At 45.8% G+C, this 13,203-nt stretch overlaps 1 long non-coding RNA gene across 1 annotated transcript; it reads left to right on the top strand.

The window, feature by feature from the left end:
• Positions 1-134: 134 nt before the first annotated feature.
• On the top strand, positions 135-12,914 carry LOC140222719 (uncharacterized). The gene is made up of 5 exons (XR_011898170.1): positions 135-578; positions 1,053-1,102; positions 2,112-7,423; positions 7,898-7,947; positions 8,957-12,914. It is a non-coding gene; the product is annotated as an uncharacterized lncRNA (long non-coding RNA).
• Positions 12,915-13,203: the final 289 nt, after the last annotated feature.

The following is a 13,203-nucleotide window of genomic DNA, read 5'->3' as shown; positions in this document are numbered from 1 at the left end:
AATTTTCCATCTTTTTCCGGAAATTATTTTCCTTTTCCTAGAGCTAAATCCAATTTTTGGAAGGTTCTAAAATCCTTTTCACGAGCTCCAAGTATTTTATTTGGATTCCTTGCATCCCAATTCATCTCTGAGATTTATCTCAGATTTTTCGGAATTTTCTAGATATTTTTCTCGCTTTAGAAAACGAGTCCAGCTATTTCTGAAATTGTTTTCGCGCAGAAAAATAAAATCAGAAATTCCGAAAATAAAAAGTCAACTCGAAAATATCTTTTTCCGAGTGTGGCCTATATATATATCACCGCGTTCGTCTCGACGCGAGGATTTCAGATCTGCAAACCTTTTCACGAGTTACCTCTCCTAACTCCGTAGATCTGAAGTCAAAGTTCGGTCTTCGTCAAACTCCGGCGAGCTTTTCCGGCGAAACCGTGGACTTCCGGCGAAAACCGACACCACCATGGAGTTCCTCTCTTCGAGCTCTACGCCGTGGTGTCGTGGATTGCATGAATCCGATGTCGGCTCCGTCGTCTTCCCCAACTCGGGCGAGCTTTTCTGCCGCCATTGTTCATCTCTGGCCGAAGGTGAGCACACCATCTTGTTCGTCTCGTCGATATCGTTCCATTTTGCTATTCATGCGCGAGATCGGACTTCGTTTCCGGCTTTTCCATCTTCCTCTCTCTTTCTTCTTTCTTCTGTTTCCTGTTTCTGTGCACAACCGTAACATGGCTGCTGGTCCGTTCGTCCGCCCGCCGCCTGCACGCTGCGCCGCCGCCTGTGCGCCGCCGGAGCCGCCGGCCGAGCCTCCCTGCTGGCGCATCCACCCGCCACTCGCGCAAGCTGCCTCGGCCTCGGCCGTCGCCGCCGGCAGAACCGGGCCGGCCAGGAGCTGCGCCATGCTCCTGGCGTGAGGAGGAAGATGGGGCGCCACTTCTCAATCTAGCCCCTGGAGAATCTGTTAATTTTTGTTCATATTTCTTGTGTCTTTCAAACCTTGCAGAAAACCCCCTGTAACTTTCAGTTCCTTGCAATCTGATCCAAGCCATCCTCTTTTGCAGATCTAGCCCCGAAGATCCATCTATTCGCAGTGACTATTCTCTGAGTCTTGGTAATCTTCTCAGCTAACCCTCCAAGTCTACGGTTAATTACGTTTAGGCCCCTACAACCTTGTTTAACCCATAGATTCTATGTTTTAATTCCGTTTTTGTCCGTTCAAGTTGCGTTAGATTTATAATGATGTAAATTACACGTTAGTGGTAATGTTTTCCTTCACACATGTTTTTGAAAATAAAATTTATATTAAAATTGATTAATGCCTGTCAAACGAGTTCTTCTCTAAATAAAATCTATTTAGTGTTAAACATCGTTTTTCATAATAATTGTTAATTTGATTAATGCCTACTTCATACCCTCTTATAAATAAAAGCCAATTAGGTTATATATCGGTTTTTCATAAACTAAAGTTAATTGGCTTAATGCCTATCTAAATAATTCTTCCAAGTAAAAGCCACTAAGAGTTATACCTCGGCGTTTCATAAATTAAATTCAATTTGATTAATGTTTATTCAATTTGTTTTCTAAATAAAATCTGTATAGGTTATATCTCGAGTTTTCATAATTAAATATTAATTTGGCTAATATAAATATAAATGTGTTTTTAATTTAATCTACTTAGTTGAACTCGAGATGTAAAGCTATACGCTTAGATGTCTACATGTATCTTATTTTTAAATTAAATGTTTAATTTGCATAAATTGTACTCAAATATTTATAAATAAAATTGGAGTAAGCTTTACACCATCTTTTCTTATGAAAATATAAATATGACTTGATTAATTCTAACTAAGGATATTTCTCTGAAATATCTTTACATTGCTTTTCTCAACTAAAATAAATAAAGCTTGTAGCTCTTATCTTTCTTTTATAATTCAAAACTCTCGATAGCTTTATCTTTTCAACCATAGTTCCGTTTTAAGCGTTCCTTACGTTCGCGTGACCTTAGATCGAGCCTTGTCGTTAGTACGCTCTTTTAAAGCTTTCCTTTTGTTTTGGTGTACTGCTCTTAGTTGTATTTGTTTGCTTGCTTGTATGACTGTGCCGGTGATTGCTTCGAGTAGAAGGATCGCTGTTCGAAAGCTTTGAAGATTAAGAGTTTCAAGAGAGCAAGAGCCGAAGAGCAGTAAGAAGGAACTTGTCGCTGGAGAAAGGCAAGTGTGTCCTTGTGCTTTTGTCCCAATAACTTTGTTTAATCACTATTGCATATGCTTGCATTAAATTTGATGGGTCCTATTAAGGTTTGCCTAGTTTTTATGATTATTCCTTGCCAACCTGGGTTTACCCTTTTGTTGGGTAGCTATGCTTAGCTGCTATACTTGGGTTATGGTGGTTCTAACGAACGACTTGGTGAACTTATTCCATTTATGATATACCTTTTGTTAATACAAGATTACCATATTTAATTGGAACATGGAGCGACCACCCAGGAAAACAGTGCTACCACAAGACTAAATGGCTCTGGTCTTGGCTGAATAATCAGAAACTCTAGTTTGGGGTAACCTTACCGAAAGGGCAAGAGGGGAGGCGTTGATGGGATATAGCACTCGCTCTCTTGGGAAGTGGGCTTGGCTAAGACACTATACCCTCTAGGGGACTGCTATGTTTCGCTTCGACCTGAAACCTTAGCGGGTTACCACATTGCTAGCGAATCTTTGTAAAGGCCTCGTAGCGTCCCTATGCAATCACACCTCGGAAGTGTGGTATTGTGCCTGATCAGCACAAGCGTGGTTGGGTCTAAAGTTCTTTTGAGCTTTTACGCGACTTGTGGGTAAAGATGTGCGACCTCTGCAGAGTGTAAAACTGATCGATCAGCCGTGCTCACGGTTAAGAGCGGCCTGGACCCTCACATGATTAATATACTTGAAGATGGACTTAAATCGTGCTTATGGCTTATGGTTATGTTTCTGCCATGTGCTTATGGCTTATGTTTACGTTTCTATTAATTGTGGGTTGGTATATACTTATACCTTAGTAATCAGGTGCTAATAAAATTTGACCAACTAAAAATGCTTAATGCAGTCAACCAGTCAGCCTTTCCTTGTTTAACCCTTGTATTCATATTCTCCTCACACTTGCTGAGTACGACAAGTGCTCACCCTTGCTATAAACAACATTGCTCAGAAGAAGAAGCTGCTATGAAGTTGTTGTGAAGATGGTGCTAAGTTCTAGGCGTACGCAACCCCCAGTCGATTGCCTGTGAAGTTTGGAGCCTCCGTTTCCATAATTAAGCTGTATATCTCTGATGGTTTCGTAAGTCTTTGTATCTTTTTACGTGATACTGTTGCTGTTATTCACTAATGATGTCACTATATGTATGAAACTTGATCCTGGCATACATATAGGTAACACTTGGTTTTGTCCTTAAAACCGGGTGTGACAGAAGTGGTATCAGAGCCGTATCGACTGTAGGGCGTAAGCCTAGATAGCAATGGCCGCTTCTTAAGGTCTGCTTTACTATAAAAACAATTCCTGCCTTATCCTTGACCTTTCTGAAAAATATTCTCACTCCTTAATCATTTTCTGTTCTCAATCCTGCTTGATAACTTGAGCTCTTTTCCTTTGCACTTCTTGTTTTGCAAATGTTAGACCCTCAATCCTTATCTATTTATTTCCTCTCTCCTTGATCACTGCTTGATCTTTATCATGCATCTCCTTCTTGATGAATGATCTTACCTGTTTGATGCAATACACCTCCTTGATTTCTTAGTGATATTGCTACTCTCTCATCCCCTGTTCATTTATCTCCTTAATGTTTTCCTTACAGACTTATCCTTGTAAACCTATCTCTTCCTTAACTTTATTTTCAGTATATCCATCTTCCCCATTGTACCTCTCGTTGCTTTTGAAATAAATGCTACCTTGGAATCTTTTCCTTGACTTTTGATTCCAAAATGTCTCATTTTATTCAAAAATATCTAGATGATCCATGCCACATGTCTTAAAGCCTGTTCAAGACATCTGGAGAATGAAGTTACCAGTTCACCACTAGAAGTCAAGCCTAAGCAACTGAAACGTGCACCAAACAGCTGGAGTCAATGCTGGGCAAGCTGAAGGATGCCTACATCAAGCACGTTGAAGCCTTACCAAACAACCCCTGCTTAGGAGTACCCCTTTGCAGCCTTATTAACAACGTTTAGCATCGTTTCTTGACTCTGTGTTGACTGGTGGAATTCTGTGTTTGCATGATGATGCTTGTCTTTATGAAATTGTCTGATTTGTTTCTTTGTAATGATTGTTGATGTATTGTGGGTCTTCTATCTACAATGACATCAGTTGCCTAGCTGGGTTCTTCTTTTGAATCTCCCATATCCTTGTCATCAATTCCTTTCTACCCGAGCCAATGAAGGGCATCAGAAAAGAGAGAACTAAAGCCAACACCAACGTCAACAAGCAGGAGTTAACATCACCACCACCGTCTCGCTAGAAGCAAGTTGAAGAATAGAAGGCTTTACTCTGATCTCCATCTTACTCTAATGATGATTAAAAGAACCAAGAAGATGAAGAAAGTAGGGAGATTCTACTCGCAACAAGCAAAGATGAAAGACTATCCACTCTACCATAAGAATCTTGTTGTCTCCCTCCTCTTTGTTTTTCTCTCTCTTTGAATCCACTTGTACCTCCCACATCCTTGTAACCTTTCCCAATTCTCATCAAGAGAGAAAGTGAAGGCGACACCAATGTCAACAAGCAGATGCTATCGCCACCACCACCGTCGGAGTAGAAGCAAGTCGAAGGAAAAAAAAAGGGGTCCTACTCTAGTTTCTTGCCACCTCGCTACTTTCTATCCTTCCTTCTACCTTACTCGGATGACGACCCAAGAAAAGACGAAGATATCATGAAGTGCTCTACCTTGTTCTGCAATTTTATCCATTACCTATTTTCTACTGATCCTATCCTTATCACGCAACCAAATGGCGAGTCCCAATGAAAATCATGAAGATAGAGCCAATGAAGGAGATCTTAACATTCCACCTGTAGCCGCATCATTCGAACGCAAGATGTTAAAGTATATGGCAACACAAACTCAGGTTTTACAAGAAATGTCTCAAACCATGGTCAATATCCATCAGTATATCACAGAGCAAGCCTCACTTCCTCGGAACCACAACCCTATCACCAGTGATGACCATCACGTTTCGTTTGCTCCACTACCGTTCAACAACGAGAAGCTATTAGCCATGCAGGCTCAAGTCTTACAAGGAAGGATGCAGACTGACACATCATCCCCTCATAACATGGAGATAACCAAGGCTAGAATTCTCACTGGACCAGTGAAGAGGCAAGTTGCTGAAGCCTGGGACTGTCAAAGGAACAAGAGAAGCCATAGAATATCGGAGCTGGAAATGGAGAGACAATATGAAGATGTTAAGATTCCAGGAACACCATCGTCTTCCATGTCTCCAGAAAGAAGATAGCCTAATGATAGCTGAAGCCAGACAACATTATCATTTAGATATCAATAAGAAGAGGAAGTTGTATGCTCAAGTGCCATCCCTAGAGGGAGTTACCCAAGATGAAGATAGTACTCAGACTATGAACCTTGAGTGTTGGAGTATCTCTTTCAAAGAATTTCAGCCCTGGAGGAGTAGGCGAGCCAAGAAGCCAACTAGTAGAGCAAGTCAAGAGAAAATGGAGTTACCACAATCATTGGCGGATAACGGTACTCGGCCTAGTTCCCACCAACCACAGCCTAAAGTTGATCACTATCCACATGGCAACCCCATCAAGAAGAATCCTGATGCACAAGCTATTCCACCGATAGCTACCATGGAGCAGAAAGGAGGACGAGAAGGATGTAATAAAAGACTGTGCTGCAGATGCGGTGAAGAAGGCCATTATACCAATAACTATCCAATAAAGTGTAAGTGGACCAGGTCCGCTGGAGCCAAAATATATTGCCTCAAGTGGGGAGAAAATGAACATCTTGTTAGTTGGTGTGCAAAAGAGAAAGATGATCAACCCTGGGCCAAGGATCCAATAGCCCTACCTTCAACCCGACAACATCAGTTGGCCTCTTTGTTAGGACAAATGATCAGGACGCCTCAGTTAGGAAAGAATGCCATCAATTTCCAATGCCCAATTCCCATACCACATCCAGTTGCCAAAGTACCAAAGCAAGAAAAACATGTTTCTACCGCAAAGAAGAGGGACACTTCATCAGACAATGTTCCAAGAAGCGTTTGGACCAGATGGATAAGAAGACTTAAGAATGGGTATGAAGACTTGAAGGGTGACAGTCGAGCCAGATGGAAGCCATTCAGCTCTATTCAAATCACTTTACCAAGAAATGAAGAAAATTCTTCAAAGATGGGCCAAAGAAGCAGAGGGAAGGAAAGGATACTTAAAAGAGGAATTAGACTAAGTATCCCTGAAGTGTTTTATGTGATGTAGTGAAGCATAAAGAAGCATGATTGAGAAGCTTACGTAAGGATGAACGATCTAGGAAGAAGCTAATAAGTGTTGGATGCTACCCACCTAAACCTTTGTCTCTTGCTAGCCTTTGCGAATCTCGGGACGAGATTCTTGTTAAGGGGGGTAGTGTTGTCACACCCTGAAATTTCCGAATTTCAGGATGTGAATAAAAAGAATAAATAAACAATAATTTTCTCATAATTTTAAAATTTTCCCAACATTTATTTTTCTTTACAGGAAATTTAGTATAGGAAAAATAATTGTTTGCTTTTATAAATTAAATAATGTTGTTCTATGTCTGTGCATTCATGTCACTGCATCTTGGCGTTTCTTGAGTGCAAAAGTTTGAAAATACGTTTAGACGTTGCCCAAACCCTTGTGAGAATTTTCCATCTTTTTCCGGAAATTATTTTCCTTTTTCTAGAGCTAAATCCAATTTTTGGAAGGTTCTAAAATCCTTTTCACGAGCTCCAAGTATTTTATTTGGATTCCTTGCATCCCAATTCATCTCTGAGATTTATCTCAGATTTTTCGGAATTTTCTAGATATTTTTCTCGCTTTAGAAAACGAGTCCAGCTATTTCTGAAATTGTTTTCGCGCAGAAAAATAAAATCAGAAATTCCGAAAATAAAAAGTCAACTCGAAAATATCTTTTTCCGAGTGTGGCCTATATATATATCACCGCGTTCGTCTCGACGCGAGGATTTCAGATCTGCAAACCTTTTCACGAGTTACCTCTCCTAACTCCGTAGATCTGAAGTCAAAGTTCGGTCTTCGTCAAACTCCGGCGAGCTTTTCCGGCGAAACCGTGGACTTCCGGCGAAAACCGACACCACCATGGAGTTCCTCTCTTCGAGCTCTACGCCGTGGTGTCGTGGATTGCATGAATCCGATGTCGGCTCCGTCGTCTTCCCCAACTCGGGCGAGCTTTTCTGCCGCCATTGTTCATCTCTGGCCGAAGGTGAGCACACCATCTTGTTCGTCTCGTCGATATCGTTCCATTTTGCTATTCATGCGCGAGATCGGACTTCGTTTCCGGCTTTTCCATCTTCCTCTCTCTTTCTTCTTTCTTCTGTTTCCTGTTTCTGTGCACAACCGTAACATGGCTGCTGGTCCGTTCGTCCGCCCGCCGCCTGCACGCTGCGCCGCCGCCTGTGCGCCGCCGGAGCCGCCGGCCGAGCCTCCCTGCTGGCGCATCCACCCGCCACTCGCGCAAGCTGCCTCGGCCTCGGCCGTCGCCGCCGGCAGAACCGGGCCGGCCAGGAGCTGCGCCATGCTCCTGGCGTGAGGAGGAAGATGGGGCGCCACTTCTCAATCTAGCCCCTGGAGAATCTGTTAATTTTTGTTCATATTTCTTGTGTCTTTCAAACCTTGCAGAAAACCCCCTGTAACTTTCAGTTCCTTGCAATCTGATCCAAGCCATCCTCTTTTGCAGATCTAGCCCCGAAGATCCATCTATTCGCAGTGACTATTCTCTGAGTCTTGGTAATCTTCTCAGCTAACCCTCCAAGTCTACGGTTAATTACGTTTAGGCCCCTACAACCTTGTTTAACCCATAGATTCTATGTTTTAATTCCGTTTTTGTCCGTTCAAGTTGCGTTAGATTTATAATGATGTAAATTACACGTTAGTGGTAATGTTTTCCTTCACACATGTTTTTGAAAATAAAATTTATATTAAAATTGATTAATGCCTGTCAAACGAGTTCTTCTCTAAATAAAATCTATTTAGTGTTAAACATCGTTTTTCATAATAATTGTTAATTTGATTAATGCCTACTTCATACCCTCTTATAAATAAAAGCCAATTAGGTTATATATCGGTTTTTCATAAACTAAAGTTAATTGGCTTAATGCCTATCTAAATAATTCTTCCAAGTAAAAGCCACTAAGAGTTATACCTCGGCGTTTCATAAATTAAATTCAATTTGATTAATGTTTATTCAATTTGTTTTCTAAATAAAATCTGTATAGGTTATATCTCGAGTTTTCATAATTAAATATTAATTTGGCTAATATAAATATAAATGTGTTTTTAATTTAATCTACTTAGTTGAACTCGAGATGTAAAGCTATACGCTTAGATGTCTACATGTATCTTATTTTTAAATTAAATGTTTAATTTGCATAAATTGTACTCAAATATTTATAAATAAAATTGGAGTAAGCTTTACACCGTCTTTTCTTATGAAAATATAAATATGACTTGATTAATTCTAACTAAGGATATTTCTCTGAAATATCTTTACATTGCTTTTCTCAACTAAAATAAATAAAGCTTGTAGCTCTTATCTTTCTTTTATAATTCAAAACTCTCGATAGCTTTATCTTTTCAACCATAGTTCCGTTTTAAGCGTTCCTTACGTTCGCGTGACCTTAGATCGAGCCTTGTCGTTAGTACGCTCTTTTAAAGCTTTCCTTTTGTTTTGGTGTACTGCTCTTAGTTGTATTTGTTTGCTTGCTTGTATGACTGTGCCGGTGATTGCTTCGAGTAGAAGGATCGCTGTTCGAAAGCTTTGAAGATTAAGAGTTTCAAGAGAGCAAGAGCCGAAGAGCAGTAAGAAGGAACTTGTCGCTGGAGAAAGGCAAGTGTGTCCTTGTGCTTTTGTCCCAATAACTTTGTTTAATCACTATTGCATATGCTTGCATTAAATTTGATGGGTCCTATTAAGGTTTGCCTAGTTTTTATGATTATTCCTTGCCAACCTGGGTTTACCCTTTTGTTGGGTAGCTATGCTTAGCTGCTATACTTGGGTTATGGTGGTTCTAACGAACGACTTGGTGAACTTATTCCATTTATGATATACCTTTTGTTAATACAAGATTACCATATTTAATTGGAACATGGAGCGACCACCCAGGAAAACAGTGCTACCACAAGACTAAATGGCTCTGGTCTTGGCTGAATAATCAGAAACTCTAGTTTGGGGTAACCTTACCGAAAGGGCAAGAGGGGAGGCGTTGATGGGATATAGCACTCGCTCTCTTGGGAAGTGGGCTTGGCTAAGACACTATACCCTCTAGGGGACTGCTATGTTTCGCTTCGACCTGAAACCTTAGCGGGTTACCACATTGCTAGCGAATCTTTGTAAAGGCCTCGTAGCGTCCCTATGCAATCACACCTCGGAAGTGTGGTATTGTGCCTGATCAGCACAAGCGTGGTTGGGTCTAAAGTTCTTTTGAGCTTTTACGCGACTTGTGGGTAAAGATGTGCGACCTCTGCAGAGTGTAAAACTGATCGATCAGCCGTGCTCACGGTTAAGAGCAGCCTGGACCCTCACATGATTAATATACTTGAAGATGGACTTAAATCGTGCTTATGGCTTATGGTTATGTTTATGCCATGTGCTTATGGCTTATGTTTACGTTTCTATTAATTGTGGGTTGGTATATACTTATACCTTAGTAATCAGGTGCTAATAAAATTTGACCAACTAAAAATGCTTAATGCAGTCAACCAGTCAGCCTTTCCTTGTTTAACCCTTGTATTCATATTCTCCTCACACTTGCTGAGTACGACAAGTGCTCACCCTTGCTATAAACAACATTGCTCAGAAGAAGAAGCTGCTATGAAGTTGTTGTGAAGATGGTGCTAAGTTCTAGGCGTACGCAACCCCCAGTCGATTGCCTGTGAAGTTTGGAGCCTCCGTTTCCATAATTAAGCTGTATATCTCTGATGGTTTCGTAAGTCTTTGTATCTTTTTACGTGATACTGTTGCTGTTATTCACTAATGATGTCACTATATGTATGAAACTTGATCCTGGCATACATATAGGTAGCACTTGGTTTTGTCCTTAAAACCGGGTGTGACAGATCGTTGATATTTCCCCCCAATAGTAGCCCCCGAGACTGTGGTGGAGCGGGAACGCTCCTCCAGAGGCTGCAGTGGTTGCCAGTACGGGATCCTCTTCGTTTGATCCGGGGCAGGGGGAGCTGTTTGGATGGTGTTGACCGAAGGGATTGATTGGACGATTCATCCTGTGCGCTACTCGGCGCGGGGGGACTTCTGGTCGTTCCCTTCCTTCCGCGAGCCTTAAGTTAAGACCACCCGTGTGGCCTTAGGTTGCGAGGCCAGCCCCCGAGCCCCCGCGCGTCGCAGGGGACCGGTCGGAAGTTGGGTTGACTTTTGTTCGTTCACCCTCAAGCGTCTGTTCGCTAGGACGGAGGGGGCGAGCCGTGCCACGCTATCCTCATCGGACGAACTGTGGTGCTCTTGGAGCTACTAACGGGTTGATTCGAGTGGGATCCTGGTCCCCGTTCGGGGGGGTCCGGCTAGGGCCAGGCTGGTGGCGTACCCCAGGCTCCAGCCGGCCAGTTCATATAGTTCCCGAGTCCGTTCGGTCGGATCCGGGGGCTCGTTGCCTTTCTTCGGGGAAAAACCATGAACTTTGATACCGGTCTGGACTCGAATGTGAGCTTGAGACGCCCGGGGCCGTCGCACGCCCAGGTTACGGTCACTAGCGGACCCGTCCCTTCTCACCCCTCGCTCGGGGGCATCCTGAGGCGGCTGTCGAACCTGCAGTGGGCCAGCCTTCGAACCTCTGGATCGTAATGGGCCATAGGGGCATTTTCAGCCCCGTATCCCTCTTTACCTTTCGGCGGGCCTTGGGCTGAATCGTGGCGAGTGTTGCGTCTTGGGCCGAACGTGGGGGACGTCGTGTGCGCGTCTTCCGAGAGATGGAGTTGCGGAGGGCGCCAACCCGCGAATCGAGGAGGAGAGGATGTTTCAGCGGCAGATTGTGCGTGCGGTTTCTGAAAAGAGAGCGGGCGTGATGGGGGCGTACCTAGCGCCGCATTTATGGCGACAAGGGCGTCAGTTCTGCTTCCTTCGCGCCTTCCCTATAAAACGAAGGCTCCGCCTCGCTGGTTCCGCCCGCCTTCTGCTTTCGAGTCTTTTTGCCTACCTAGCTCGTCCTCAGCTCATCCGCGCCCGCTTCGTCTTCCTCTGCTCAGCGCTACGCCCTTTGTCCCCATCCCCCGTTGAGTTCCTTCCTCCTCCGGCGATGGGATCCTGGGCGATTTCCCACTTCAACTCCTCGCGCGCCGAAGGCCTAGTGAGGAAGGGCCTCCTCTACGAGAGGACGGAGGTGGGCGAGTGGGAGCTCCCGGGGTCGGAGCAGGTGCCGACGCCGCCCGCCGGCTACATCGTCTCCTTCGCCCACTTCCACGAGCGGGGGTTCGCGACTCCGTTGAGCCGCTTCTTCCGCGGGCTCCTCCATTATTATGGGCTTGAGCTGCAGCACCTCAACCCCAACGGGATCCATCATATCGCGGCGTTCGTCGCGCTGTGCGAGGGGTTCCTGGGCATCGAGCCCAACTTTTTGCTGTGGAAGTATTTTTTTACGGTCAGCCTATACCAAAAGACGGAGAAGAGGGGGAGCCAGCAGCGGTCGCCCCCAGTGCCGATATGGTGCGCCGGGATCCACCTCCGCATACTCGCTCCAAAGAGTACATGGCGATGAAGACCGCGGCGTCCCACAAGGGGTGGCACAATCAGTGGTTCTACGTGAAGAACTACTCAAACTCCCCCCTGCCGGAGTTCACCGGCCGCACTATCGAGGTGGCGCCGGAGATGTGGGCATACGGACTGGTCGAAAAGGAGAAGAAGCGGTTCCATGGCCTTCTGCAGGCCATCGAGCACTTGAAGAGGAGGGGGTTGACCGGAGCCGGGGTCATTGGGGCGTACCACGCCCAGCGGGTGGCGCCGCTGATGCTCCGGGTCCGTTCGCTCGCCGACATGACTCCGGGCACGTCGACCAAGGGTACCGTCCTGGCGACGGGTGCGCTTGCCGCCTCCGAGATCCGACAGCGGATTCAGGAGGCGCTGGAGGACAAGGACGCCGACTACCCGGTGCCCGGGCACCCTCTGATGCACCCGGACGAGGGCTTCATCGACCTGGTAAGGAATTTGTGCGCCGACCTTCTTTTTTCGTGTTTCTTGGTCGTTGCTCTGACGCGGAGCCTTTTTGTGTTTGTAGGGCATGATAACCTGGGTTGTGGACTCGCGCCCGCTGGTACCGGAGGACGCCGATCGGCGGCTGCAAAACCGTCTCCTTGCTGAGGAGCAGAAGCGCCGCAAGGACAAGTAGACGGTGAAAAAGAAGAAGAAGGCCGCCCAGGAGTTCCAACGGCGGCGGCGAGGGCAGGTCGTGTCGGACGACGATGATGATGACGATGACGACGATGAGGAGGAAGATGAGGAGCATGACGACGAGGAGGAAGAGCTTGTCCTATCCCCCCGGTCGGGGGCGCTCGTTATTCGGGAGGCGCGCCCGCAAACGGCCGCGAGGGATGAAGCCGGCGGACCGTCCGCCCGAGGCTTGGTTCCGCAAAGCTCCGGGGCCATGCCCCAGGGGTCGGCGCGGAGCGCCCCCCAGGGGTCTGCGGAGCCCGCCCCCACCGTCGCACCTGCGGCCCAAGAGCAAAGGAGCGGCGGCAAGCGGCCGCTGCTGGACACCCCGGGGTCGGCGTCCGGCTCGGAGGCGAAGCGCGCGCGCCATCCTTGCTCTGGAGGAACGTGAGTTGGCTTTCATTGCGACCCTCGCTCCTTCCCCACATTGCGTTTGTTTCCGCTGACATTTGTTTATTGTTTCGCAGCGCCGCCTCCCGTGGCCTCGTTCTGCAGCTGGCGCCCAAAAAGGCGCTGCGGGTGTTGTCCGCCTCTGCGGAGCGGATCGCGGCCCCGTCCGCGGCGAGCGGCGGGGTTCCTGGTGAGGTCGCGGGTCCCACTGTGGAAGTGGC

Source organism: Setaria viridis, chromosome 5 (genome assembly GCF_005286985.2).
Source record: "Setaria viridis chromosome 5, Setaria_viridis_v4.0, whole genome shotgun sequence".
NCBI lineage: Eukaryota > Viridiplantae > Streptophyta > Magnoliopsida > Poales > Poaceae > Setaria > Setaria viridis.
The sequence above is the reverse complement of the archived record's forward strand: the minus strand, read 5'-3'. Positions and strand labels throughout refer to the sequence as shown.